This window comes from Grampus griseus (genome assembly GCF_964374135.1).
Source record: "Grampus griseus genome assembly, chromosome: 1".
Lineage (NCBI taxonomy): Eukaryota > Metazoa > Chordata > Mammalia > Artiodactyla > Delphinidae > Grampus > Grampus griseus.
This window is the reverse complement of record NC_139017.1, coordinates 128324548-128352003: the sequence shown is the minus strand read 5'-3', so window position 1 is coordinate 128352003 and position 27456 is coordinate 128324548. Positions and strand designations below refer to the sequence as shown.

Here is a 27456-nt window from a genome sequence, read left to right as displayed (position 1 = left end):
TCACAGTGCAAAACTGCTGCTACCTCTGGGCACCCAGTGCCACAGCTGGCAATGCCACCCAATGCCAGCATTACTAGGCACTAGGGCTACTAGAACCAGTGTCCCTGCTGCCTCCAGAAAGCTGTACCTGCTGCATGACTGCCTCCACCACATCGTCATTACTCCCTCCATAGACTCCACTGCCCAGTTAGCATCCCTAGACCCTGCCCTCACTGCCATGGCCACTCCCACTACACCGGGGCCACTGCTGCTGCCTGAATGGCTCCTGGGCAGACAGCACTTATCCACATTATCAGCCTTCAATTCAATAATCTGTTTGGCGGAGCCTAGGCCATGTGACCAAGGCCCTAGCTACAGTTGAGGCTGGGGAAAAAATGTCTGCTATCTTAAAGTCTATGGGACATATGGGCTATAACTTATAATGTAAGAAATTCCCAAACATCGGAAGGAGGTGACACTAGGAGGCCAAAAAGAATGACAAATGTCCACTGCATTGTTATCGCAAAAGTAAGAAGTTCCATGACCCCACAAAGAACTGTGTCTTTGTAATGTGTGTGTGTTTGTGTGTGTGTGTGTGTATTTAATGCATCTTTACAATTGTTGACACTAAACTTGCTAGAGCACAACTAAAAAAATATCCATTATGATGCTAACATCAGCTTTGCACACTTGTAGCCGATCTGTTCCACCTGTGACTCACACTCAATGCTTGTGTCCATCCCAAGTACCCATTCCACAAATTCTTCCATCTCCACTTCCTTTTCTATAAACACCCTTTTCTTTACTATCTTGTCTTCTATCTTTTATGTACTTGAATCTTCTCACCTCAAGAGAGCAGAGGCTGTCAAATGATCCTGGGGATGTCGTGTTTGTGTGGGGTTGTACACAGACTAGGCTCTCTCTCAGCAAAGAAGTGTTAAATGGAAACATAAAAGAGAAAACTACCTACCCCATGCCACCTCCCTGCAGACCTGGATTCTCCTCGATGCCTAGGATTTATCTTGTTCAATGGCTTAGGTAGCAATTTTTGGCATTGACTTGATTCCTTCACTGCCATAGATCCCAGACTCCCTTAAAACACTTTTTCTCAGGCAGTCTCAATATCAGGAAACCTCTTTGTCCCATGTCTTTGAACTGTTGGTCACACCTATATGTTCTTAGATCACAGCACGTGGCCAGCCTATCAGTCAGAATAGACCTTCTCCCTGTATCCCTTCCCTCAGCCTCCCTCCCTTAGACCTTCCATAGTTCCTTGGTCCTTTTTGTATTTTTATTAATTTTTATTGGAGCACAGTTGATTTACAATGCTGTTAGTTTCTGCTGTACAGCAAAGTGAATCAGTTATACATTATACATACATCCACTCTTTTTAAGATTCTTTTCCCCTATAGGTCATTACAGAGTATTGAGTAGAGTTCCCTGTGCTATACAATAGGTCCTTATTAGTTATCTGTTTTATGTATAGTAGTGTGTGTATGTCAATCCCAATCTCCTAATTTATCCCTCCCCTCTCCTTTTCCTCTTGGTAACCATAAGTTTGTTTTCTACATCTGTGACTCTATTTCTGTTTTGTAAATAAGTTCATTTGTACCATTTTTTTAGATTCCACATGTAAACGATATCATATGATATTTGTCTTTCTCGGTCTAACTTACTTCACTCATTATGACAGTCTCTAGGTCCATCCATGTTGCTGCAAATGGCATTACTTCATTCTTTTTTTGGTTGGTCCTTTTAATGCCTGCTCCTTTGCACCAGAATCCTGCCTCCTCTGGTGTCCTGCCTGAGTCATCTTCTCTTTCAGATGCTGCTGATGAATATAGGAAGATGAAGAAATGGAGATCTGAAGAAATGACAGCAGAGAATTCCTCATAATGACCTGGGCTTTATTTGAAATATCTTTTTAAAAAATGTAAATGCCTCTTATACTGAGATTAACCTCTTGCTAGCTTATTTCCCCCTCCCTGCCTTTTTTCTTTTGTCTTCTATGAGTTTTAAGGTTATATTTTCCATATCCATTCTTTTAGTAGTTACTCCAGGTATTTTAACATGCATACTTTAAAAAGTCAAATGTTAATCAATATCTTTCTATTTCTTTCCCAAAACAAAGACACTAGTGCTTCATATCTAATCAAACTTCTCAAATTATATGCTATTGTTGTCCAGTATTTGGTTTGTATTTTTTAATTTGACAAAATAGACATTATTACTTTATACAGTCAGTATTTGTTTAGATTTACCTATAAAAATATAGAAATCTTTGCTGGTAATTCCTTTCTGTATCTGAGACTTTCCACTTGGTAGTACTTTTACCTGAATCTGCTGGTAGTAAATTCTGTTATCTTGTTTTCTTCTAACGTGGATATGTTATTCTTTCCCTCCTCTCTTGAACAATCATTTCACCACATATTTCATTGTTGGTTGACAATTATATTCACTCAGCACTTTAAGGATACCACTCATTGTCTTCTAGTTTTCATTATTGTACAAAAATTACTCCATCAGGCTATTTGCAATGCCTTGTAGAAAGTCTTGGCTCTCTATTTGCTTTCCAAGTCTTCTCCTTGCCTTTGATGCTTTGTAGTTTCACTGTGATTTACATCTAAATGAGAATTTCTTTTTATTTATCTTTGCCTAGGATTTTTTGGAGTTCCAAATCTAAGGATCAATTTTGGTTTTTTTTTTAAGTTCTAGAAACTTTTGGTCATTATCTCCTAAATGATTGCTTCTTCCACATTCTCTTTATTATATCCTCCTGAAACTCCAATTAGAGAACTTTTCTATATGTTAGAGAAGTTAGAACTTCTAACTGTTAGAACTTCTCTCTCTTCCCTATGTCTTAATCCCTTTCTACCCTTATTTTTATGCTACAGAATGTATCCTTCACAACTTGCAGTAGCATTAAAAAAATCCACTTCTAGCTAAATATAATTGGAAATACAAAGCTCCAGAAAAGGAGTTGGAAGTAACAAAACCTTGTTCTATCACAGGGCCAAAGCTCCATCTTCAGTCAGACCTGAGCAAGCTCATTAGCTGGCTTGCCCTCAGGGCCACCCTGGCACCTCTCTGGAAAAGGCACACCCACACAAAATCCCTTAGTCCTCGGCACAAAGGATATGACCCTGATCTTGAGGAAGAGGTAGGTCAGTCAAAAATAGCATATTGTTCTTGTTCTTTGTTCACCAATTAGAGCTTCTCTCTGCAGAGGTGGGAGATGGAGGGGGCATGTGGTCCTCCATATCAGCCTGAATTACCTGCTTCAAGCAGAGAATGTTATTATCGAAAAGTTGTAGAAGAATGTAATACATGCCAGGCTACCCAAAGCCTAGCCAAGATCCCATACTGACTCCTTTGATTTACTTAAACATTGTGTGTTGAGGTCAATTCCATCTCCAAAAGGCTTTAAGAACTGCTGGTTCCATACCTAGCTTCTGTCACAACAGTCAAGCTCTGAATGAATTGTTTGCAATACAGAGATGGCTGGACACCAAAATTATGACTTCCATTTTCAGATGCTGAATTTGATAGATTTGCCATCAGAAAATCTACCTACTTTTGTTTGAGCAGCCACCATGTTGATTCATTACCCTACTTCTAACGGGCAGACTTGAAGAATGACACGGTTTATCCTTAAAGTACTTTGTACCCATTGCCTGGTTTATCATGACTGCTCATGTCATTCCCTCAGAAGTCAGTGCAACTGAATAATTGTCCTGGCCATCTCTCTCCAGGCTCCGATGACAATAAACAACAACAACACACAGACAAGTACACACACACCATTTCAAGTCCTTTTTGGAAATAGATATTTAAAATAAACAACAAAGGCTTTCTCTGGGTAATATTGTGTCCACAATATTAATTCACTTATACTATGTGTTAATTCACTTATACTGGTGTTAAATCACTTATACTATGAAAGCGAGTCTGATCTCCTTAGCATTGAGTTGAGGTGGATTTGTCTTTATTACTGAGTCCACAGGACAAATGTAACAAAAGTTCTAGAAAAGCATTTCTCAAAACATACTGCTCAGAACAAAAGAACCTCGGGAAATTAAGAGGTGTAATGTAAGAAAAGTGTTCCATAGTCCAGCAATTTTGAGTAACACTGCATTAAATGAGGATAATAAAGTTAAACAGGCCTCTTTACTGCAGGACTTTTCAGAACCTTCACTATACTAATGTACATTGTAAATCATAAAGAAGAAGGTAACATGTAGCATTTTTTCAGATGTATTGGACCACGGAGTACTTTTTGTTAAGCATCTTACAAGAAGTGTTCCATGAAACAGACTTGAAAATCATGTTGGAGAGTACACGTTGCTTTATTGCTCAACTTTCTTCCTCCTGAGGTAGAAAAAACCCAGCAAATCCAAGAGAAGCATCTCTTTTGGAGCCATCTGGTGTCGATTCTTTATGAGTCAGTTGGAATAGCTCTGTCACATCTGAAAGAGATGTTCCTTGCCACAAATTTTTTTGTCTGACCACTCTGAGCAATCACAGACCTCCCTGCCTTCTTCTCTACTTTTTCTCCCAAGATAACTCCAACCCAGCCCTGTTCCTGGCCTTTAGCCTTCATGTCTTCTCTTGCCTCCCTTGGCTTTCAACCTTTATGATTTGCTATGTTCATTGCACTCTGTGCTTTGGCCTTTGGTGCTGCTGTTATTTCCCAAAATCCATTCTCTTTCTGGCTGTTAGACTTGGATCCTGCACTGTGTTTTGGGAGAACTCCACTTCCTCCCCCTAATAATATGCTCCTATTCTTATCCACCTACACTCAGCTACTAGTGGCCTCTTGCTTCTACTTCCCTATTCATCCCTCCCAGCTTCCCTGTAGAGGCTTATTCTAGCCGTGTCCTTGACCCTCACCTGTAGCATTGCCCACAGCTAGGAGGTAACATTGACTACTGACGCTTATCAGGACCACAAAATATTGGAAGGATTTCTCTTGCCACATAAAAGATCAACGCAGCTACAGAAGGAGTACACCTTGAGTGCTAAGGCTCAATATTAGTGTGTGGGTCCTTTTGAGTCCCCTGTGGTTTGCAGGTTATATAACATTAGTCAGTGGGTATCTCACAGTCATTTTGTACCAATAAGCAATGGCATTATGACAACTTGTTCCTTCTGTATTTTTAATATCTTTTATCTGTTATACAACACTCCTTAAACTTTGCTTATTCACATGTTATTAGGAGTCATGGCAGCTCTCTGCTTATAGACCAGAGATTATCATCGGCCTGTCATTTTACTTCATCTTCTTTTGTTTTTAGTTACTTTTTCCGTTTAAGCTCCCAAAGCCCTACAGGCAGAAGTGCCTTCAAATTAAAATGCATTGTTAATATTCCAGACCACACACACTTGGTTTTCATGTGGCTTTGAGTTTTACTGCTGAGATGATTGTGCATGATATTCTCATGGTGAGAAAATGTGCCCAACTCAGTCTATTTTGAAAACTCTTTTGTTCCCTCAGGCAAACTTGGCATGGTTTTATTATAAAGGTTCAGTTGGGATAACCCATATTCTTTCCCCAAGGTTACTTTTCAAATTCTTTGTCAATCAGTTTAATGAAAGGTAAATAAGTACCTGACTTCAGAGTAGTAGCCAAACAGAGTCAGTTTCTTGGGGCAAGTGTATGTGAGCATGTACATGAGTGTGTGTATATGTGTGTGTGAATGTGGTGGGGAGAGTTGAGAGGAGATTACAAGTCCCTCTTTCAGTGACATCATGGGGCAAGAACATTTAAATGTCTTAGAAAATTGACAAGATTATTAATTGAGAGACAGGTACCATCACAAACTTCAAAAAGATATCTCAGTACTTATTTTCATTAACTGGGATGAGTATGTTTACAAAAGATTTAGAGGACGTTGTAAATCATATTTTTAAATAATATGACTTCCGATGCTGAAGTAAACCAGATTCCAGAGCCGCCCTCAAGGACACTTGTTCTTGTCTGCCCAAGCCTGTCTGTATCTGTTCCTTAGAATCACTTCACCCTCCACAAGAACACTAATCTTCAAGCCTGGACCATGTGCTTGTTCCAGGCTGCTCTGTTACAACTTGGCTCATCTACCCTCTCTCTCTGGTTATATCCACACATTCTCACTTCTGAGTCAAGTGTACTTGGCAGTCATTTCCCTGCAGGGATTGACTCTTCTTCTTCCTACACACTTAGCCAAAGCTTACTCATCTCTCAATGCCAAACTCACAATAGTTCAATTCTAAACTCCAAAAGGGTAGAGGCTATGTCTGCTTTCTTTCCAATCACTTACCCAGTGCCTGGCATATAATAAATTCTCAAAAAATAATGTTGAGTGAATAGCAAATGATTGAGTTTTAAACATGGGCTACAGAATCAGGAAATCCTGGGGTATTTAACAAAAGGTCAGGTTGATGCCTGCCCTGAGTGACCACTCCTGCAGAGGGCGGCTCTAATTATTCACCTGTTCATTCCCTTGTTGTGTGTTAAGCCCCAACTCTGTACCAGCACTCTGCTAGGTTCTGTAGGAGATAAAGATAAATCAGACTAGACTCCTATTCTCCAGAAACCTGTAGTCTGGAAGGTGGAATTTGATATGCACGTCAATAACTGGAACACAAGGTTGAAAGTGACAAAAGCCAATAGAGAAAAAACTCTGATAGATGAGAAGGGGAAGGAGATTAATTATGTAGGAGGATGTTACAATGAGACTTTGCTGTCTCACTTTGAGAATCAGATAGGTGCCAAGTTCCTCACAGTGACTCCACTGCCCTTGAGCAAAGGGCCAGACCGTTTACCCATGGAATGCTGGGAGACCCACCTCAAGGCATGGAAGAGGTGATGTACTAGAGGCCAGACCAGGGGAGTTCTTTGGACAGAATGATCAGTGTGCTGTGCATTCCCCTCTCACTGGTCCACTGGGTGGAAGAAAAGGAGTTGGGGAACAAAGGAGTTGCTGTCCTTCATCTCAAGCCAAGTGAGGGGCTTCTAGGTGTATGTCAGAAGCTTGGGGAATGTGAGGACTTGTATCTTAACCTAATCTGGTGGTTTAAAGGTGAACAACCACCATCAGCTGAAGAGAGGAGAATGTATTGGGAGCAAGCTGCAGCTCCACAAACAGCAGGACAAAGGTTCACGTGTTCCTGGAAGGAAAGATGTAGATTCCATGAGAAGGAGCTGATCTGGAGTCTTCTCAAAACAGCACATACTCAAGAAGATTCCCCAACAGGGTGAAAGGATCCCAACAGCAAGGGTCTGTGTAGGGTGTTTGAAAGTCCAGGCCTGCAATCAGCTCATCGACAGCTGCCAGAGACGAGCATTGTGTACACTGGGGAGACTGCCATCTGAGGTCTCCCTGGGAGGCTTTCCAGAAAACCCACAAAAGCATTTCATGAAAGCCAGCATCCAGGGGGAACCGACAGATCACCACAGCTGCTCCAGCCATATGAACCAATGCCATTTCCCCTAATCCCCTCTGCCTTGGCCCAACTCTAAGGGCTTAGACAAGCCAGCAGTGAGTGAACAGAAGGATGGGCTGGGGACAAAGGAAGAAGACAAACAGGAACATTCTGCCTCCTCTGTAGGCTTCCAGGCCCAGGTCAGGACCCTGCTGCAGGAAGGGAAAAGCTTTATATTGGATAAAAGTTTGAAGTTTTGATGGTTACCCTGGACCAGGCTGAAGTTATGTGATTATGAGGCAAGAGTGGGCTTTTTAATGCCAAAACAAAGGGACTATGTACTCATTACCTAAGTGTGACTGGAAAAGTCATATTGGGATATTGCCCAATATATCCCAGTATTGAGACCTACCCAATATTTCATCTAGGGAGGGTTTAAACCAAGCAACAGTAGAAAAAGAAAACATTGCTGTTTCGTTGCATCTATCTAGTGACAGTTCATTCAATAAAAGCAGTTATAGTTCTTCTAGCTGAGGACATGAGGGAAGGAAAAGATTATTTTTTAACTTTTTATTGAAATATACTTGCAGAAAGTGTACCTCTCATAAGTGTATAGCTTGATATACTTTCACAAGTTGAGCACATCCATGTACCCAGGACCCAGCTCAAGCTCTAATACCCCAGAAAAACCCCCTGGGATCCCTTTCAATCACTACTCCTCCCCCAGGGTAACCACTGTCCTGATTTCTAACAGCCTAGATGAGTTTTGGTTTTTTTGTACTTTAGGTAAATAGAATCATGCACTGTAAGGATGCTGTGTGTTCTTTTGTGGCTTCTTTTGTCAACATTCTGTCTGTGGGATTCATCCACATTGTTCTCTGTTGTCATAGATCTTTTATTTTCATTGCTCTGTAGTATCCCTTTGTGTGACTATAACAGACTTTATTTATCCATACTTCTGCAAGTGGGCATCTAAATAGCATTGTTATAAATGTTCTAGTATGTCTTTATTTCTGGTTATACACCCAGAAGTGGAATTGCTGGTCCATAGACTATGCATATATTTAGCTTGAGTAGATGTTGAAAAAAATGGTTGCATCAATTTCCACTCACACCACCAGCACATATGAGTTCTATTACTTCACAATCACATCAACACTTGGAATTTTCCTACCTTTTTACTTTATCCATTCAGATGGGAGCAGTGGTATTTCATGGTGGTTTTAGTTTGCTTTTTCCTGTAGACTAATAAAATTGAGCACTTTTTCATATGTTTATTGACCATTTTTCTACCCTCCTTTATGAGGTGACTGTTCAAGTTTTTGTCCTTTTTTCCCTAAATGGATTATTTCTCTTTTTTTTTTATTACTTTGTAGGAGTTCATTATAGAGGTTTGGTATGAGTCCTATGTCAGATATATGTATTGTGAATATCTTCTCTCAATCTGGGTTGCATTTTTACTCTTTTAAGATATTTTGATGAACAGATGTTATTAATTTTAACATAGCCCAATGTATAGTGTTGGGTACAGATCAGGGAAAAAAATTTTTTCATGTATATCTCCAATTCACTCAACACTGTTTACGCAGAGAACTATGTTTTCCCTGCAGTACTGTGTTTGTTATATAAACTAGGTACCACATATGTGGACTCTATCTGTTCTGTTCTATTGGTCAGTTATCTATCCTTGTATCAATATCATACTGCTTTAATTATTTACTATAGTTTTCTAATAGATTGTGATATCTGTTAATGGAATTGTTTTTCAAGACTTCCTTAGAAATTCTGAACTCTTTTAGAGACGTACTTTATTAGATTAAGGAAGTTCCCTTATAGTCCTACTTTTCTGAGACTCTTATCAAGAAAATATGGTGAGGTACTTCCCAGAACTTCCACCTCCAGTGTCCTTGTCCAGGTGGTGAGCCACAGCCACCCCCCACCTCTTCAGGAGACCTTCCAACACTAGCAGCCGTGTGGCTGACAGGGTCTTGGTGCTCTGGCTGGGTGTCAGGCCTGAACCTCTGAGGTGGGAGAGCCAAGTTCAGGACAGTGGACCACCAGAGACCTCCCGGCCCCACGTAATATCAATTGGTGAGAACTCTTCCAGAGATCTTAGTCTCAATGCTAAGGCCCTCCTCTCAATGACCAGCAAGCTCCAGTGCTGGACACCTGATGCCAAAAAACTAGCAAGATAGGAACACAACTCCACCCATTAGCAGAGAGGCTGCCTAAAATCATAAGTTCACAGACACCCCAAAACACACCACTGGATGCAGGCCTGCCTACCAGAAAGACAAGATCAAGCCTCATCCACCAGAACACAGGCACCAGTCCCCTCCACCAGGAAGCCTACATAACCCACTGAACCAACTTTAGTCACTGGGGACAGACACCAAAAACAACGGGAACTACAAATCTGCAGCCTGCGAAAAGGAGACCCCAAACACAGTAAGGTAAGCAAAATGAGAAGACAGAGAGATATGCAACAGATGAAGGAACAAAGTAAAAACCCACCAGACCAAACAAATGAAGAGGAAATAGGCAGTCTACCAGAAAAAGAATTCAGAGTAGTGATAGTAAATATGATCCAAAATCTTGGAAATAGAATGAAGAAAATACAAGAAATGTTTAACAAGGACCTAGAAGAACTAAAGAGCAAACGAGCAATGATGACGAACACAACAGATGAAATTAAAAATTGTCTAGAAGGAATAAAAAGCAGAATAACTGAAGAAGAAGAACGGATAAGTGACCTGGAAGATAAAATAGTGTAAATAACTACCACAGAGCAGAATAAAGAAAAAATAAAGAAAAGAATTGAGGACAGCCTCAGAGACCTCTGGGACAACATTAAACGCATCAACATTCAAATTATAGGGGTCCCAGAAGAAGAATAGAAAAAGAAAGGGACTGAGAAAATATTTGAAGAGATTATAGTTGAAAATTTCCCTGATATGGGAAAGGAAATACTCAATCAAGTCCAGGAAGTGCAGAGAGTCCCATACAGGATAAATCCAAGGAGAAACACGCCAGGACACATAATAATCAAACTATCAAAAATTAAATACAAAGAAAAAATATTAAAAACAGCAAGGGAAAAGCAACAAATAACATACAAGGGAATCCCCGTAAGATTAAGTGCTGATCTTTCAGCCAAAACTCTGCAAGCCAGAAGGGAGTGGCAGAACATATTTAAAGTAATGAAAAGGCAAAACCTGCAACCAAGATTACTCTACCCAGCAAGGATCTCATTCAGATTTGATGGAGAAATTAAAACCTTTACAGACAAGCAAAAGCTAAGAGAATTCAGCACCACCAAACCAGCTTTACAACAAATGCTAAAGGAACTTCTCTAGGCAGGAAACATTAGAGAAGGGAAAGACCTACAATAACAAACCCAAAACAATTAAGAAAACGGTAACAGGAACATACATATCGATAATTACCTTAAATGTAAATGGATTAAATTCTCCAGCCAAAAGACATAGGCTGGCTGAATGGATACAAAAACAAGACCCATCTATATGCTGTCTACAAGAGACCCACTTCAGACCTAGGGACACATACAGATGGAAAGTGATGGAATGGAAAAAGATATTCCATGCAAATGGAAATCAAAAGAAAGCTGGAGTAGCAATTCTCATATCAGACAAAATAGACTTTAAAGACTATTACAAGAGACAAAGAAGGACACTACATAATGATCAAGGGATCAATCCAAGAAGAAGATATAAAATTGTAAATATTTATGCACCAAACATAGGAGCACCTCAATACATAACGCAAATGCTAACAGCCATAAAAGGGGAAATTGACAGTAACACAGTCATAGTAGGGGACTATAACACCCCACTTTCACCAATGGGCAGATCATCCAAAATGAAAATAAATAAGGAAACACAGCTTTAAATGACACATTAAACAAGATGGACTTAACTGATATTTATAGGACATTCCATCCAAAAAAAAAAAAAAAAAACCAGAATACACTTTCTTCTCAAGTGCTCATGGAACATTCTCCAGGATAGATCATATCTTGGGTCACAAACCTAGCCTTGGTAAATTTAAGAAAATTGAAACTGTATCAAGTATCTTTTCTGACCACAACGCTATGAAACTAGATATCAATTACAGGAAAAAAAACTGTAAAAAATACAAACACATGGAGGCTAAACAATGCACTACTAAATAACCAAGAGATCACTGAAGAAATCAAAGAGGAAATCAAAAAATACCTAGAAACAAATGACAATGAAAACACAATGACCCAAAACCTATGAGATGCAGCAAAAACAGTTCTAAGAGGGAAGTTTATAGCAATACAATCCTACCTCAAGAAACAAGAAAAATCTCAAATAAACAATCTGACCTTACACCTGAAGCAATTAGAGAGAGAAGAATAACAAAAAAACCCAGTTAGCAGAAGGAAAGAAGTCATAAAATTCAGATCAGAAATAAATGAGAAAGAAATGAAGGAAACAGTAGCAAAGATCAATAAAACTAAAAGCTGCTTCTTTGAGAAGATGAAAAAATTGATAAACCGTTAGCCAGACTCATCAAGAAAAAAAGGGAAAAGACTCAAATCAACATAATTAGAAATGAAAAAGGAGAAGTAACAACTGACACTGCAGAAATATGAAGGATCGTGAGAGATTACTACAAGCAACTATATGGCAATAAAATGAACAACCTGGAAGAAATGGACAAATTCCTAGAAAAGCACAGCCTTCTGAAACTGAACCAGGAAGAAATACAAAATATAAACAGACCAATCACAAGCACTGAAATTGGAACTGTGATTAAAAATCTTCCGACAAACAAAAGCCCAGGACCAGATGGCTTCACAGGAGAATTCTATCAAGCATTCAGAGAAGAGCTAACACCTATCCTTCTCAAACTCTTCCAAAATATAGCAGAGGGAGGAATACTCCCAAACTCATTCTACGAGGTCACCATCACCCTGATACCAAAACCAGACAAAGATGTCACAAAAAAAAGAAAACTACAGGCCAATATCACTGATGAACATAGATGTAAAAATCCTCAACAAAATACTAGCAAACAGAATCCAACAGCACATTAAAAGGATCATACACCATGATCAAGTGGGGTTTATCTCAGGAATGCAAGGATTCTTCAATATATGCAAATCAATCAATGTGATACACCATATTAATAAACTGAAGGATAAAAACCATATGATAATCTCAATTGATGCAGAAAAAGCTTTCGACAAAATTCAACACCCATTTATGATAAAAACCCTCAAGAACATAGGCATAGAGGGAACTTACCTCAACATAATAAAGGCCATATATGACAAACCCACAGCCAACATCGTTCTCAATGGTGAAAAACTGGAACCATTTCCTCTAAGGTCAGGAACAAGACAAGGTTGCCCACTCTCACCACTGTTATTCAACATAGTTTTGGAAGTTTTAGCCACAGCAATCAGAGAAGAAAAAGAAATAAAAGGAATCCAAACTGTAAAAGAAGAAGTAAAACTGTCACTCTTTGCAGATGACATGATACTATATACAGAGAATCCTAAAGATGCTACCAGAAAACTACTAGAGCTAATCAATGAATTCGGTAGAGTAGCAGGATACAAAATTAATGCACAGAAATCTCTTGCATTCCTATACACTAATGATGAAAAATCTGAAAGAGAAGTTAAGGAAACACTCCCATTTACCATTGCAACAAAAAGAATAAAATAGGTAGGAATAAACCTACCTAGGAGGCAAAAGACCTGTATGCAGAAAACTATAAGACACTGATGAAAGAAATTAAAGATGATACAAACAGATTGAGAGATATATAGATAGCTAATGGGAAGCAGCTGCATAGCACAGGGAGATCAGCTCAGTGATTTATGTCCACCAAGAGGGGTGGGATAGGGAGGCTGGGAGGGAGATGCAAGGGGGAGGGAATATGGGGATATATGTATACATATAGCTGATTCACTTTGTTATACAGCAGAAAGTAACACAACATTGTAAAGCAATTGTACTCCAATAAAGTTGTTTAAAAAGGAGGGATGTATTTTTTCAAAGGTTTTTTTGCATCCAGAAAGATGACTATATTATTTTCATCTTTATTTAAGTAATGTGGTGAATCAAAATAACTCGTTTTTAAGTGTGAAACCAACCTTGCATTCCTTGGGATCAACCCCCTTGCTCATAATGTATTACCTTTTTTATATATTGCAAGAGTTCATTTGTTAATATCTTGTGAAGGATTTTTACATCTACTCTGCATGAAGGATATTAATTTTATTGTCTATTTTAGTACTCTCTTTGTCAGGTTTTGGGATTAGGATTTACTGGCCCCATAAAATAAGTTGGAAAAACTTCTACCACTCTCTATTTTCAGGAGTAATTTGTGTGAAACTGATAATATTTATTCTTTAAATGCACGACTGAGTTCATGCGTACAGCCACGTGGGCCAAAGTTTTCTCTGTAGGAATGTTTTTATTACATACTCATTTTCTAAATAGATGTAGGACCCTTCAGATTTTCTATTTCTTTTGTAAGTTTTGGTAAGTGGTGATTTTTGAGAAATTTGTCCATTTCTTAACAGTTGTTGAATTTATTAGCATACAATTCTTAATAGTATTCTCTTATTTCCTTTTAGTGTCTGTAGGATCTCAAGTGATTCCATCTTTTTCATTCTTGATATTAATAATTTGTGTTTTTATTATTTTTTCTTTTGACTAGTATTGGTAGGATTTATTTATTTTGTTAATATTTTCAAAATATTAACTATTGGCTCTGTTAATTTTTTTTTTGCTTGTCTATTTTCTCTTTTATTTTCATTCTTTTCTATTTCTTTCTTCTGTGTACTTTGTGTTTAATTTGATGTTCTTTTTCTAACATTTATGTGAAAATCTTAGATCATTGCTTTTAAAACTGTCTTCTTTTTCAATATATTCATTTAAAGCTGTAAATGTTTCTCTAATCACTTATTTAGCTGTATCCCACAAATTTTTAAAGTAGTGTTCTTATTAGCATTTAGCTCCAAGTAGTTTCTATTTTCTTTGTGACTTTTTCTTGACCCATAATTTATTTAGAAATGTTTTACCCAATTTCTAAATATTTAGAATATTCTAGATATTTTTCATTATTAAATTCTGATTTAATTCTATTGTGGTCAGACAACATACTCTTTATGATATCTAACTTTTGAAATCTATTGAGTTTTTTTTTTTTTTACAGGTTAAAATATGGTCTGTCTTGGTAAATGTGCACTTGAAAAGAATGTATACACTGCAGATGCTCTGTATAGTGGTCAGTTAAGTCATGTTGGTTGTCTTACCACAGTCTGATTGATTTTTTCTACTACTTGTTTCATCAATTACTGAGAAGGGGGTATTAAAATCTTCAGCTTTGATTATGATTTTTATCTATTTTTCTTTGTATTCTGACATATTTTGCTATTTGTTTTCTATTCATCCTGTCTTTTTATTTTTCCTCTTTTTCTATCTTCTTTTGGGTTGAATATCGTTATTTTATCTTATTTATTAGTTTCTTAGCTATAAGTCTTCCTATGACCTTTTTATGTATAATGTACCTTACAACAGTATGAACTCATTCACTTCCTCTCCTGTGTAATTATTGCTTGTGCAATTGTTGTTATATATTTTGCTTTTATATATTATAAACTTCCATAATACACTGTTATTATTTTTGCTTTAAAAGTTTAATCATCCTAAGAGAAATTAAGTAAAGAAAAAATAGTAATCTATATGTAGCCACATATTTACTATTTTGCTGTTCCAGAATCCTTCCTCTAGATCCAGATTTCCACCTGGTATCATTTCCTTTCAGACACAAGAATTTCTTTTAACATTTTTTTTTTTTTTTTTTTTGCAGTACACGGGCCTCTCACTGTTGTGGCCTCTCCCATTACAGAGCACAGGCTCTGGACGTGCAGGCTCAGCAGCCATGGCTTACGGGCCCAGCCGCTCCGCAGCATGTGGGATCTTCCCGGACCGGGGCACGAACCCATGTCCCCTGCATCGGCAGGCGGACTCTCAACAACTGCATCACCAGGGAAGCCCCTCACCATTCTTTTATATGAAAAATCTCTATTCTTCTTCATTGTTGAAAGATATTTTTACTGGATATAGAATGCTAAGTTGATAGTTTTTCATTTCAGCACTTTAAAGATGTCATTCTATTTTGTTTAACGCCATTATTTTCTGATAAAAAATAAGATATTCTTATATATTTTCTCTGTTTTAAAAGTTTACTTTTTATCATTGGATCTTAGCAGTTGGACTGTCATTTGCTTAGATGTGGTGTTCTTTGTATTTATCCTTTTAGGAGTTCTCTGAGCTATTTGGATTTGTGGGTTGATGTATTTCCACTAAATTAATGAAATGTTTTATCTTATTTCTTAAGAAGAAAATTTCTACCCCATACTCTCTCCTTTTTTTCTGGCACTCCAATTACCCATGTGTCAATCAGTTTGTTGTCCCACAAGTCACTGCAATTTGGCTAATTTTTTCTATTACTTTCTCTCTATTCTTCAGTTTGTATAATTTCTGTTCTCTTGTCTTTAAATTGGTTTGTCCATTTTTCTGCAGTATCCAGTCTTTTAAATTCTATTGATTAATTTTTTCTTTTTCTTTTTTTTTTTTTTTTGGTTGTGTTGGGTCTTTGTTGCTGCACATGGGCTTTCTCTAGTTGCAGCAAGTTGGGGCTACTCTTCATTGCAGTGTGCAGGCTTCTCATTGCAGTGGCTTCTCTTGTTGCGGAGCACAGGTTATAGGTGTGCAGACTTTAGTAGTTGCAGCATGCAGGCTTATTAGTTGCAGCACGCAGGCCCTAGAGCACACGGGCTTCAGTAGTTGTGACGTGCAGGCTCAGTAGTTGTGGCACACGGGCTTAGTTGCTCCGTGGCATGTGGGATCTTCCCAGACCAGGGATCGAACTTGTGTCCCCTGCATTGGCAGATGGATTCTTAACAACTGCACCACCAGGGAAGTCCTAATGTTTTCTTTTTTGATATTGTATTTTTTCAGCTCTAGAATTTCAAGTTGATTCTTTTATAATTTTCATTTAGTTTTTGGGATTCCCTGTCTTTCACCCATTTTGCTCTTTTTTTTTTTTTTTTTTTTTTTTTTTTTGGCTGCATTGGTTCTTCATTGCTGCACACAGGCTTTCTCTATTTGAGGCTAGCTGGGGTTATTCTTCATTGGAGCCTGCAGGCTTCTCATTGTGGTGGCTTCTCTTGTTGTGGAGTATAGGCTCTAGGCTCATGGGCTTCCGTAGTTGCAGCACACGGGCCCTAGAGCACATGGGCTTCACTAGTTGCAGCATGTGAGCTCAGTAGTTGTGGCACACAGGCTTAGTTGCTCCGCAGCATGTGGGATCTTCCTGGACCAGGGATCGAACCCATGTCCCCTGTATTGGCAGGCAGATTCTTAACCACTGCACCACGAGGGAAGTCCAGCTCATCTTTTCTTTTTAATCCGTTAACATATTTATAAAAGCTGTTTTTAAATTCCTGTCTCAATGCTAACATAAAAGTCATCTATGGATTTGCTTCTCTTGACTGTGTTTTCTCTTTGATTGATTGCTTATATGTTCCTGTTTCTCCAAATTTCTAGTAATACCTTATTTTATCCTGGACAGTATGGATGAAACATTATAGAGATACTGTATTTTTGAAAGAAAGTTGAATTTGTACTAACAGAGAGTTAAGCTATTGGTGGATCACATTAATTTTTTTTCAGTTTTATTGAGAAACAATTGGCATACATCACCAGATAAGTTTAAGGCATAGAGCATGATAGTTTGATTTACATATATTATGAAATGATTATCACAATAGGTTAAGGTAGAATACATTATCTCATATAGATATAATATAAAGAAAAGAAGAAAGGGGAAAAGGAGGGGGGAAATTCTCCTTGTAATGAGAACTCTTAGGATTTACGCTTAACAACTTTCCTGTGTATCAAGCAGTGTTAAATATAGTCATCATGTTCTACATTATGCCTCTAGTACTTATTTGTCTTTTTAGTGGAAATTTGTACCTTTTGATGACCTTGCTCCAATTCTCCCTCCTCCCACTCTCAGCCTCTAGTAACCACACATATGAATCACGTTAATCATAAGTGGAAGCTTGTTTTAAGTTCTGTTATAATGGATTTATTTTCATTTTGCATTTAATTCTAGACTGGAGCCCTTAGTCCTGGGCTTACTTATAAGGTATGGCTTTTCTGAGGTTTTAGTGAAAAGTCTGAGATGTTCACCAAACCCTTCTAACTTGACAGAATTTGAATTTTGAACTCTTTCTCCCCAGCTCCATGTAGCTATTAAAATTTCTTCCTCCTAGTCACTTTTTGCTGGCCTTCTTATGTTCTCACTTTGTGAGTTTTTACTTTTGCAGCCACTAAAGGATTTTAGGAAATTTTGAATGCAAAATTTGAGGGGTGGTGCACAACCATTAATATAAAAATTTTGTACCTCATCATTCAGGATAGGCTAAGTTATTCGTAATAAAAAGCAGAAAATCTCAGTTTTCAGCAGCTTAAAAGCAACAAGAGTTATAGCTTGCCTTGAACTAACACTCCAGGTAATAACAATTATGAACTCTACACTCTGGGTTTTATTTTTATTTTATTTATTTATTTATTTATTTTTGCAGTACATGGGCCTCTCACTGTTGTGGCCTCTCCCATTGCGGAGCAGAGGCTCCGGACGCGCAGGCTCAGCAGCCATGGCTCACAGGCCTAGCCGCTCCGCGGCATGTGGGATCTTCCCGGACCGGGGCACGAACCCATGTCCCCTGCATCTGCAGGCGGACTCTCAATCACTGCGCCACCAGGAAAGCCCCTGGGGTTTTTTTTTTTTTTTTTTTTTGTGGTACGCGGGCCTCTCACTGTGTGGCCTCTCCCGTTGCGGAGCACAGGCTCCAGACGCGCAGGCTCAACGGCCATGACTCACGGGCCCAGCCGCTCCGCAACATGTGGGATCCTCCCGGACCGGGGCACGAACCCGTGTCTCCCGCATCGGCAGGCAGACTCTCAACCACTGTGCCACCAGGGAAGCCCTCTGGGTTTTAATTTAATGGTTATTTGAAAAATTACAGCTATCATACCAATCCCTTGACTTTAATCATATTATTACTTAAGTCAAGTTAATTAAAATAAAATTAGTCAATTTAAACAAAAATATGAAGAAAATAAAGTTGATGCCTGGAGATGGACAAAAATTTTGAAAGTGGTATCTCAGTCACTGATGTATGACAAATAAAGGATAAAATATTCTCCTAAATCCAAAGCAAATTTAGATTAAGAAAAATAGTTTGAGATGGTTACTTGAGCAATAAATATTAATTAAAGTAATATGATGCTTTCTATGGAAATTGACTATATTTTTGGTGCTGCATCACTAAGGAGGTATAGTCTTATAGAAATATTGGGTACATTCATAAATATTGAAAAATAAATATCACAGTAAATATTTAAACTCTTGTAACTTGATGCTTTACTAATACTACCATTAACTTTTCCATGACTTTAGGTAGATTTTGGATGAGGTAATGAGCTCTCTACTTTGGATTTCTTAGTGTCTAGTTTAAAGTTTGTACAATAAGCCATTATCGTACTACATTTTGAGATTTGCCAAAGATGAGTAAAAAGAATTAGGGTTCCTCAGCCAGCTTATATAATTTTGACTTTGGCCATGAATATTTTACTCCTTTTCAGCTCCTCTTTCTGCTGTTTCTTAAATGACATCCCGTGCAAGATTGTTGAAAGATGGCAGAGATCAACATGCCACTATTGTTTAAATGCAAGTCCATGACAACCTGAATCTAAAATGAATGCTCAAGTCAAGTGTTAATGAATCAGTACATTCATAATTGGAAAATAAGCCTTTTTCTCCCTCCCCCTGACTTGATAATACCTCTCATTATCTGGTGGTACTGAGAATGCCTGTGACAGGCATCCGAAGGCAAAGTTGGGTGAAGAGCTATCCTAACCCCATTGATAGCAGAAGAAAAGGAAAAGAAGCTGGGATTTCCCCACCCACTGTTTATAGTCTTTTAATTAAGCTAAGACTTTGTTGTGTCATTTACAACTAGGAGAACTGCACAGGCAGCTGCGTTTTACATATTGAGTGGGTATAAATAGAAGAATTAATATAGAAAAGATGAAAAAAACATGTGGATAATCGGTATCTGTTACCTCCTGAACACTATCATGTTTTTATTTTAAAAAGCCAGTCTGTGTACCTGCTATTTATTTATTTATTTTATTTTTGGCTGCATTGGATCTTTGTTGCTGCATGCAGGCTTTCTCTAGTTGTGGCAAGAGAGGGCTACTCTTCCTTGCGGTGCACAGGCTTCTCATTGTGGTGGCTTCTCTTGTTGCAGAGCATGGGCTCTAGGTGCGTGGGCTTCAGTAGTTGTGGCCAATGGGCTCAGTAGTTGTGGCTTGTCAGCTCTAGAGCTCAGACTCAGTAGTTGTGGCACACAGGCTTATTTGCTCCGCAGCATGTAGGATCTTCCTGGACCAGGGCTCGAACCCATGTCCCTTGCATTGGCAGGCAGATTCTTAACCACTGCCCCACCAAGGAAGTCCCTGATCCTGCTTTTTTAAAACTGGATTTTCTAAACTAGAAAGATTAGATCCAGAATTCCGAACCTGTGGACATGAGATGAACTCCCTTTAATTCTCACCTAAAACTCTCTAAGCCGATTTCATAACTGTACATTAATTGTATGACTTTTTATTTAAGGTCTCTCTTTTCCTAGATAGCTACAATATTATATTAATTTCAGGTGTACAACATAGTGATTTACAATTTTATCGATTATACTCCATTTAAAGTTATTATAAAATGTTGGCTATGTTTCTTCTGCTGTACAATATATCCTTGTAGCTTATTTATTTTATATATAGTAGTTTGTACCTCTTAATCTCCTACCTCCATCTTTCCCCCACCTTCCTTCTCCCCACTGCTAACCACTAGATTGTCCTCTATATCTGTGAAACTGCTTCTGTTTTTTTATATTCGTTTGCTTTATTTTTTAGATTTCACATATAAGTGATAACATATAGTAGTTGTCTTTCTCTGTCTGACTTAGTTCACTAAGCATAATACCCTCCAGGATCATCCACGTTGCTGCAAATAGCAAAATTTCATTCTTTTTTATGGCTGAGTAGTATTCCACTGTATATATATACCACTTCTTCTTTATCCATTCATCTTCTGATGGACACTTCCATATCTTGGCTATTGTAAATAATGCTGCTATAAATATCAGGGTGCTTGTATATTTTTTGAATGAGTATTTTCAGTTTTTTCAAATACATACCCAGGAGTGGAATTGCAGATAGTTCTATTTTTAGTTTTTTGAGGAAATTTCATACTGTTTTCCGTAGTGGCTGCAAAAATTTACATTCCCACCAACAGTGTGCAAGTGTTCCCTTTTCTCCACATCCACACCAGCATTTGTTATCTGTGGTCATTTTGATGATAGACAGTCTGACAGGTGTGAGGTGATATCTCATTGTGGTTTTGATTTACATTTCTCTGATGATTAGCAATGTTGAATATATTTTCATGGACCTGTTGGCCATCTGTATGTCTTCTTCGAAAAAATGTCTATTCAGGTCTCTTGCCGATTTTTTAATCAGGTTGTATATTTTTTTGATACTGAGTTGTATGAGGTGTTTGTAGATTTTGGATATTAACCCCTTATTCGTCATATCATTTGCGAATATGTTCTCCCATTCAGTAGGTTGTTTTTTTGTTTTGCCAATGGTTTCCTTTGCTATGCAAAAGCTTTTAAGTTTAATTAGGTCCCATTTGTTTATTTTTACTTTTGTTCCCTTTGCCATAGGAGACAGATACAAAAAACTATTGCTACAATTTATGTCAAAGAGTGCTCTGCCTATGTTTTCTTCTAGAATTTTTATGGCTTCATGACTTACATTTAAGCAATTAATCCATTTTGAGTTTACTTTTGTAATGGTGTGATTTTATTGATGGTAAGTCATTAATCCATTTTGAGTTTATTTTTGTAATGGTGTGAGAAAGCAGTACAGTTTGATTTGTTTGCATGTAGCTGTCCAGTTTTCCCAACACCATTTCTCGAAAAGGCTTTTTTGCCTTTGTATATTCTTGCCTCCTTTGTAATAAATTGACCACATAAGTGTGAGTTCGTTTCTGGACTGTCTATTCCATTGATCTATATATCTCTTTTTGTGCCAGTACCATACTGTTTTGATTACTGCAGCTTTGTAGTATAGTATGAAGTCATGGAACATGATACCTCCAGCTCTGTTATTCTTTCTCAAGATTGTTTTAGCTATTCAGGGTCTTCTGTGTTTTGATACGAATTTAAAAATTATTTGTTCTGGTTCTGTGGAAAATGCCATTAGTATTTTGATAGGCATTGCATTGAACCTTTAGGCTGCGTTCAGTGGTATGGTCACTTTAACAATATCAGTTCTTCCAAACCATGAACATGGTATATCTTTCCATCTCTTTGTGTTGTCTTCGATGTCGTTCATCAGTGTCTTAAAGTTTTCCAAGTACAGATCTTTAACTACCTATGTTAGATTTATTCCTAGGTATTTTATTCTTTTTGATATGATTGCAAATAGGATTGTTTCCTTAATTTCTCTTTCTGATACGTTGTTGTTGAAGTAGTGCAACAGATTTCTGTATATTAATTTTGTATCCTGAAACTTCACTAAATTCATTGATGAGCTCTAGTAGTTTTTTGGTGACATCTTTATATTTTCTGTGTATAATATTGTCATCAGCAAACAGTGACAGTTTAACTTCTTCCTTTCCAATTTGGATTCTTTTTACTTATTTTTCTTGCCAGTTTGCAGTGGCTAGCACTTCTAATAATATGTTGAGTAAAAGTGGCAAGAGTAGGCATCCTTGTCATTCCTGAACTTACAGGAAATGCTTTCAGCTTTTCACCATTGAGTATGATGTTAGCTGTGTGCCTAAAGGCTCACATGCCTTTATTATTTTGAAGTATGTTCCTTCTATACCCACTTTCTGGAGACTTTTTAGAAAGTATGTTGACATACTTTTTAAGTATGTCATACTTTATAAGCATGTTTATCAACATAAATTAATGTTGAATTTTGTCAAAACCTTTTTCTGCTCTATTGAGAAGATCATACGATTTTTTTAACATCTTTATTGGAGTATAATTGCTTTACAGTGCTGTGTTAGTTTCTTCTGTATAAAAAAGTGAATCAGCTATATGTATATGTATATCCCCATATCCCCTCCCTCTTGCATTTCCCTAGCACCCTCCTTATCCCACCCCTCTAGGTGGTCACAAAGCACCAAGCTGATCTCCCTGTGCCATGAAGCTGCTTCCCACTAGCTATCTATTTTACATTTGGTAGTGTATGTATGTCAGTTTTACTCTCTAACTTCATCCCAGCTTATCCTTCCCCCTCCCTGTGTCCTCAAGTCCATTCTCTACATCTGTGTCTTTATTCCTGTCCTGCCCCTAGGCTCTTCAGAAGCATTTTTTTTACATTCCATACATATGGGTTAGCATATTAGTTTTTCTCTTTCTGACTTACTTCATTCTGTATGACAGACTCTAGGTCCATCCACCTCACTACAAATAACTCAATTTCGTTCCTTTTTATGGCTGAGTAATATTCCATTGTATATATTGCCACATCTTCTTTATCCATTCTCTGTTGATGAACAATTAGGTTGCTTCCACGTTCTGGCTATTGTAAATAGTGTTGCAATGAACATTGTGGTACATGACTCTTTTTGAATTATGGTTTTCTCAAGGTATGTGCCCAGTAGTGGGATTTCTGGGTCATATGGTAGTTCTATTTTTAGTTTTTTAAGGAACCTCCATACAGGCCAATATCTCTGATGAACATAGCTGCAAAAATACTCAACAAAATACTTGCAAACAGAATCCAACAGCTCATTAAAAGGATCATACACCGTGACCAAGTTGGGTTTATCCCAGGAATGCAAGGATTCTTCAATATACACAAATCAAACAATGTGATACACCATATTAACAAACTGAAGGATAAAAACCATGTGATAATCTCAGCTGATGCAGAAAAAGCTTTTGACAATACCCATCACCAATTTATGATAAAAATCCTCCAGAAAGTAGGCATAGAGGGAACTTACCTCAACATAATAAAGGCCATATATGACAAACCCACAGCCAACATCGTTCTCAATGGTGAAAAACTGAAACCATTTCCTCTAAGGCCAGGAACAAGACAAGGTTGCCCACTCTCACCACTATTATTCAACATAGTTTTGGAAGTTTTAGCCATAGCAATGAGAGAAGAAAAAGAAATAAAAGGAATCCAAACCATAAAAGAAGAAGTAAAACTGTCACTCTTTGCAGATGACATGATACTATACACCGAGAATCCTAAAGATGCCTCCAGAAAACTACTAGAGCTAATCAATGAATTCAGTAGAGTAGCAGGATACAAAAATTAATGCACAGAAATTTCTTGCATTCCTATACACTAATGATGAAAAATCTGAAAGAGAAATTAAGGAAACACTCTCATTTACCATTGCAAAAAAAGAATAAAGTACCTAGGAATAAACCTACCTAAGGAGACAAAAGACCTGTATGCAGAAAACTGTAAGACACTGATAAAAGAAATTAAAGATGATACAAACAGATGGATAGACATACCATGTTCTTGGATTGGAAGAAACAACATTGTGAAAATGACTCTACTACCCAAAGCAAACTACAGATTCAATGCAATCCCTATCAAACTACCACTGGCACTTTTCACAGAACTAGGAACAAAAAATTGCACAATTTGTATGGAAACACAAAAAACCCCATATAACCAAAGCAATCTTGAGAAGGAAAAACGGAGGTGGAGGAATCAGACTCCCTGACTTCAGACTATACTACAAAGCTACAGTAAACAAGACAGTATGGTACTGGCACAAAAACAGAAAGATAGATCAATGGAACAGGATAGAAAGCCCAGAGATAGACCCACGCACATTTGGTCACCTTATCTTTGATAAAGGAGGCAAGAGTACATAATGGAGAAAAGACAGCCTCTTCAATAAGTGGTGCTGGGAAAACTGGACAGCTACATGTAAAAGAATGAAATTAGAACACTCCCTAACACCATACACAAAAATAAACTCAAAATGGATTAAAGATCTAAATGTAAGGCCAGACACTATCAAACTCTTATAGGAAAACATAGGCAGAACACTCTATGACATAAATCACAGCAAGATCCTTTTTGACCTACCCCCTAAAGAAATGGAAATAAAAACAAAAATAAACAAATGGGACCTAATGAAACTTCAAAGCATTTGCACAGCAAAGGAAATCATAAAATAGATGAAAAGACAACCCTCAGAATGAGAGAAAATATTTGCCAATGAAGCAACTGACAAAGGATTAATCTCCAAAATATACAAGCAGCTCATGCAGCTCAATATCAGAAAAATAAACAAACCAATCCAAAAATGGCAAAAGGCCTAAGCAGACATTTCTCCAAAGAAGATATACAGATATCCAACAAACACATGAAAAGATGCTCAATATCACTAATCATTAGAGAAATGTAAATCAAAACTACAATGAGATATCACCTCACACCAGTCAGAATGGCCATCATCAAAAAATCTACAAACAATAAATGCTGGAGAGGGTGTGGGGAAAAGGGAAACCACTTGTACTGTTTATGGGAATGTAAATTGATACAGCCACTATGGAGATCTTATGATTTTTATTCTTCAAATTGTTAATGTAATGTATCACACTGATTGGTTTGCAGATATTGAACCAGCCTTGCAACCCTGGGACAAATCCCACTTGATCATGGTGTATGATCCTTTTAATGTATTGTTAGATTCAGTTTGCTAATATTTTTTGAGAATTTTTGCATATATGTTTGTCAGGGACCCTGGTCTATAATTTTCTTTTTTGTGATGATATTTTTGTTTAGTTTTGGTATGAGGGTGACGCTGGCCTTGTAGAATGAGTTTGGAAGTACTCCTTACTCTGCAATTTTTTGAAATAGTTTGAAAAGGATAGGTGTTAACTTTTCTTTAAATGTTTTGTAGAATTCACCTGTGAAACCATCTGGTGCTGGACCTTTGTTTTTGTAAAATTTTTTAAATTACTGATTCAATTTCATTACTGGTAATTGGTCTGTTCATATTTTCTATTTAAACCTGGTTCAGTCATGGGAGACTGTAGATTTCTCAGAATTTGCCCATTTTTTCTGAATTGTCCATTTTGGTGGCATGTAGTTGTTTGTAGTAATCTCTTGAGTCTTTGTATTTCTGTGATGTCAATTGCAAATTTTCCTTTTTCATTTCTGATTTTATTGATTTGAGTCATCATTCTATTTTTCTTGGTGAGTCTGGTTAAAGCCTTATCAATTTTATTTATCTTTTCAAAGAATGAGCTCTTAGTTACATTGATCTTTTCTTTTCTTTTCTTTTTAGTCTCTATTTCATTTATTTTTGCTCTGATCTTTATGATCTCTTTTCTTCTGCTTCTTCTGGGGTTTTGTTTGTTCTTCTTTTTCTAATTCCTTTAGGTGTAAGGTTTGAAATTTTGAGATTTTTTTTGTTTCCAGAGGTAGACTTTATCACTCTAAATTTCCCTCTTAGAACTGATTTTGCTACATCCCACAGATATTTTTTTTCATGAAGCTGTTTATTCCTTTTATTAACCCTTAGACTCAAGTAATCCTGGTTATTCTGCAAAAAACACCTTGTTGTAGGAATCATTACATCTTCCCTTTCAATAATCACCTCTCCATGAAGCACCTTTCTTCTCTGATGTAACATATGAAAGTAGATTGTGGTAACAATGGTATATATGAGGCCATGGTTATAATAAGGAAATAATAGTAGTCAAAAGAAGCATTGTATTTATTCGGAAGTCTTATTGAGAACATTCCTTTTTTCTTCACATATGGTAAGGCAGCATATATCGTAAGAAGTTCACCAGCAACTCTGACAGGATATAAATGATAAAAAAATTATATTAGTTTTATACTGTGAGTAAAGAGCCACACCATAAAGATTCTTGAACTCACTTGGACCCCAGCCACAAGCACAGAAGTAGGTACAATTCCGCAAGCAAGGCAAATGTCTGGGAAAATTTAAGTGTCTTCTAAATACTTTTATATAAACCTTTGTGTATTCCTTTTTCCATATAAAAATGTAACAACCAGTACATTTTTAACTACAGTGCATGTAGTAGCCAGTACCAGCCGCCCTGCAGTCATGGTGATGCTGTAGAAGGTGAGCCAGGCAGTGGCCAACAAGCCCAGGCACTTCCTCTTGCCCACGGCCTCTGAGGTGCTGCCATTGGTGCTGTCCTCCTCACCAGACGCCATGGTGGCTGCACAGCCAGGGGATGTGGATGAGAGGAGCAGGGGAGTGGGAGGGGGCCCAGCTGAGCACACCGCTGAAGCACCACCACCCGTTGCCACTGCATCCATCAGGCGCCCCGTGTGCCACACACAGGGAGCTCAGCACTGCCAGCCCAGCCACCCACAGGGGAAGGAGCGGGCACCTCCAGCCCCATAGATTTTGAATTATTGTGTTTTCATGTTCATTTGTTTCCAGATATTTTTTATTTCTTCAGTGATCCATTGGTTGTTTAGTAGCATATTGATTAGCCTCCATGTGTTTGTATATTTTGCAGTCTTTATTTCTATAGTTGATTTCTAGTCTCATAGCATTGTGGTCAGAAATGATGGTTGATATGATTTCAGTTTTCTTAAATTTACTGAGACCTGCTTTATAGCCTAGTATGTTCCATGTGTATCCATGTGCACATGTTCCATGTGCATCCATGTGCACATGTTCCATGTGTATTTGAAAAGAATGCATATTCTGCTTTTCAGTGGAATATTATATATATATATGTGTGTGTGTATGTATGTATGTATATATGTATATACACACACGTGCATACACACACACACACATATATATACCATGTGGTCTAACGTGTTGTTTAAGGGTTGTGTTTCTTTATTGATTTTCTGTCCACATGCCCTACTGTTATTGGGTTACTGT

At 37.7% G+C, this 27456-nt stretch overlaps 1 pseudogene across 1 annotated transcript in view; it reads right to left on the bottom strand.

Moving 5' to 3' along the window:
* LOC309829973 (very-long-chain (3R)-3-hydroxyacyl-CoA dehydratase 1-like) overlaps nt 1–26873 on the bottom strand; it is a 151808-nt pseudogene extending 124935 nt beyond the window's left edge. Inside the window, exon 1 of the transcript in view lies at nt 26158–26873. The product of the transcript in view is annotated as a very-long-chain (3R)-3-hydroxyacyl-CoA dehydratase 1-like (transcript). The remainder of the gene's footprint in view (nt 1–26157) is intronic.
* Between the last annotated feature and the right edge of the window lie 583 nt (nt 26874–27456).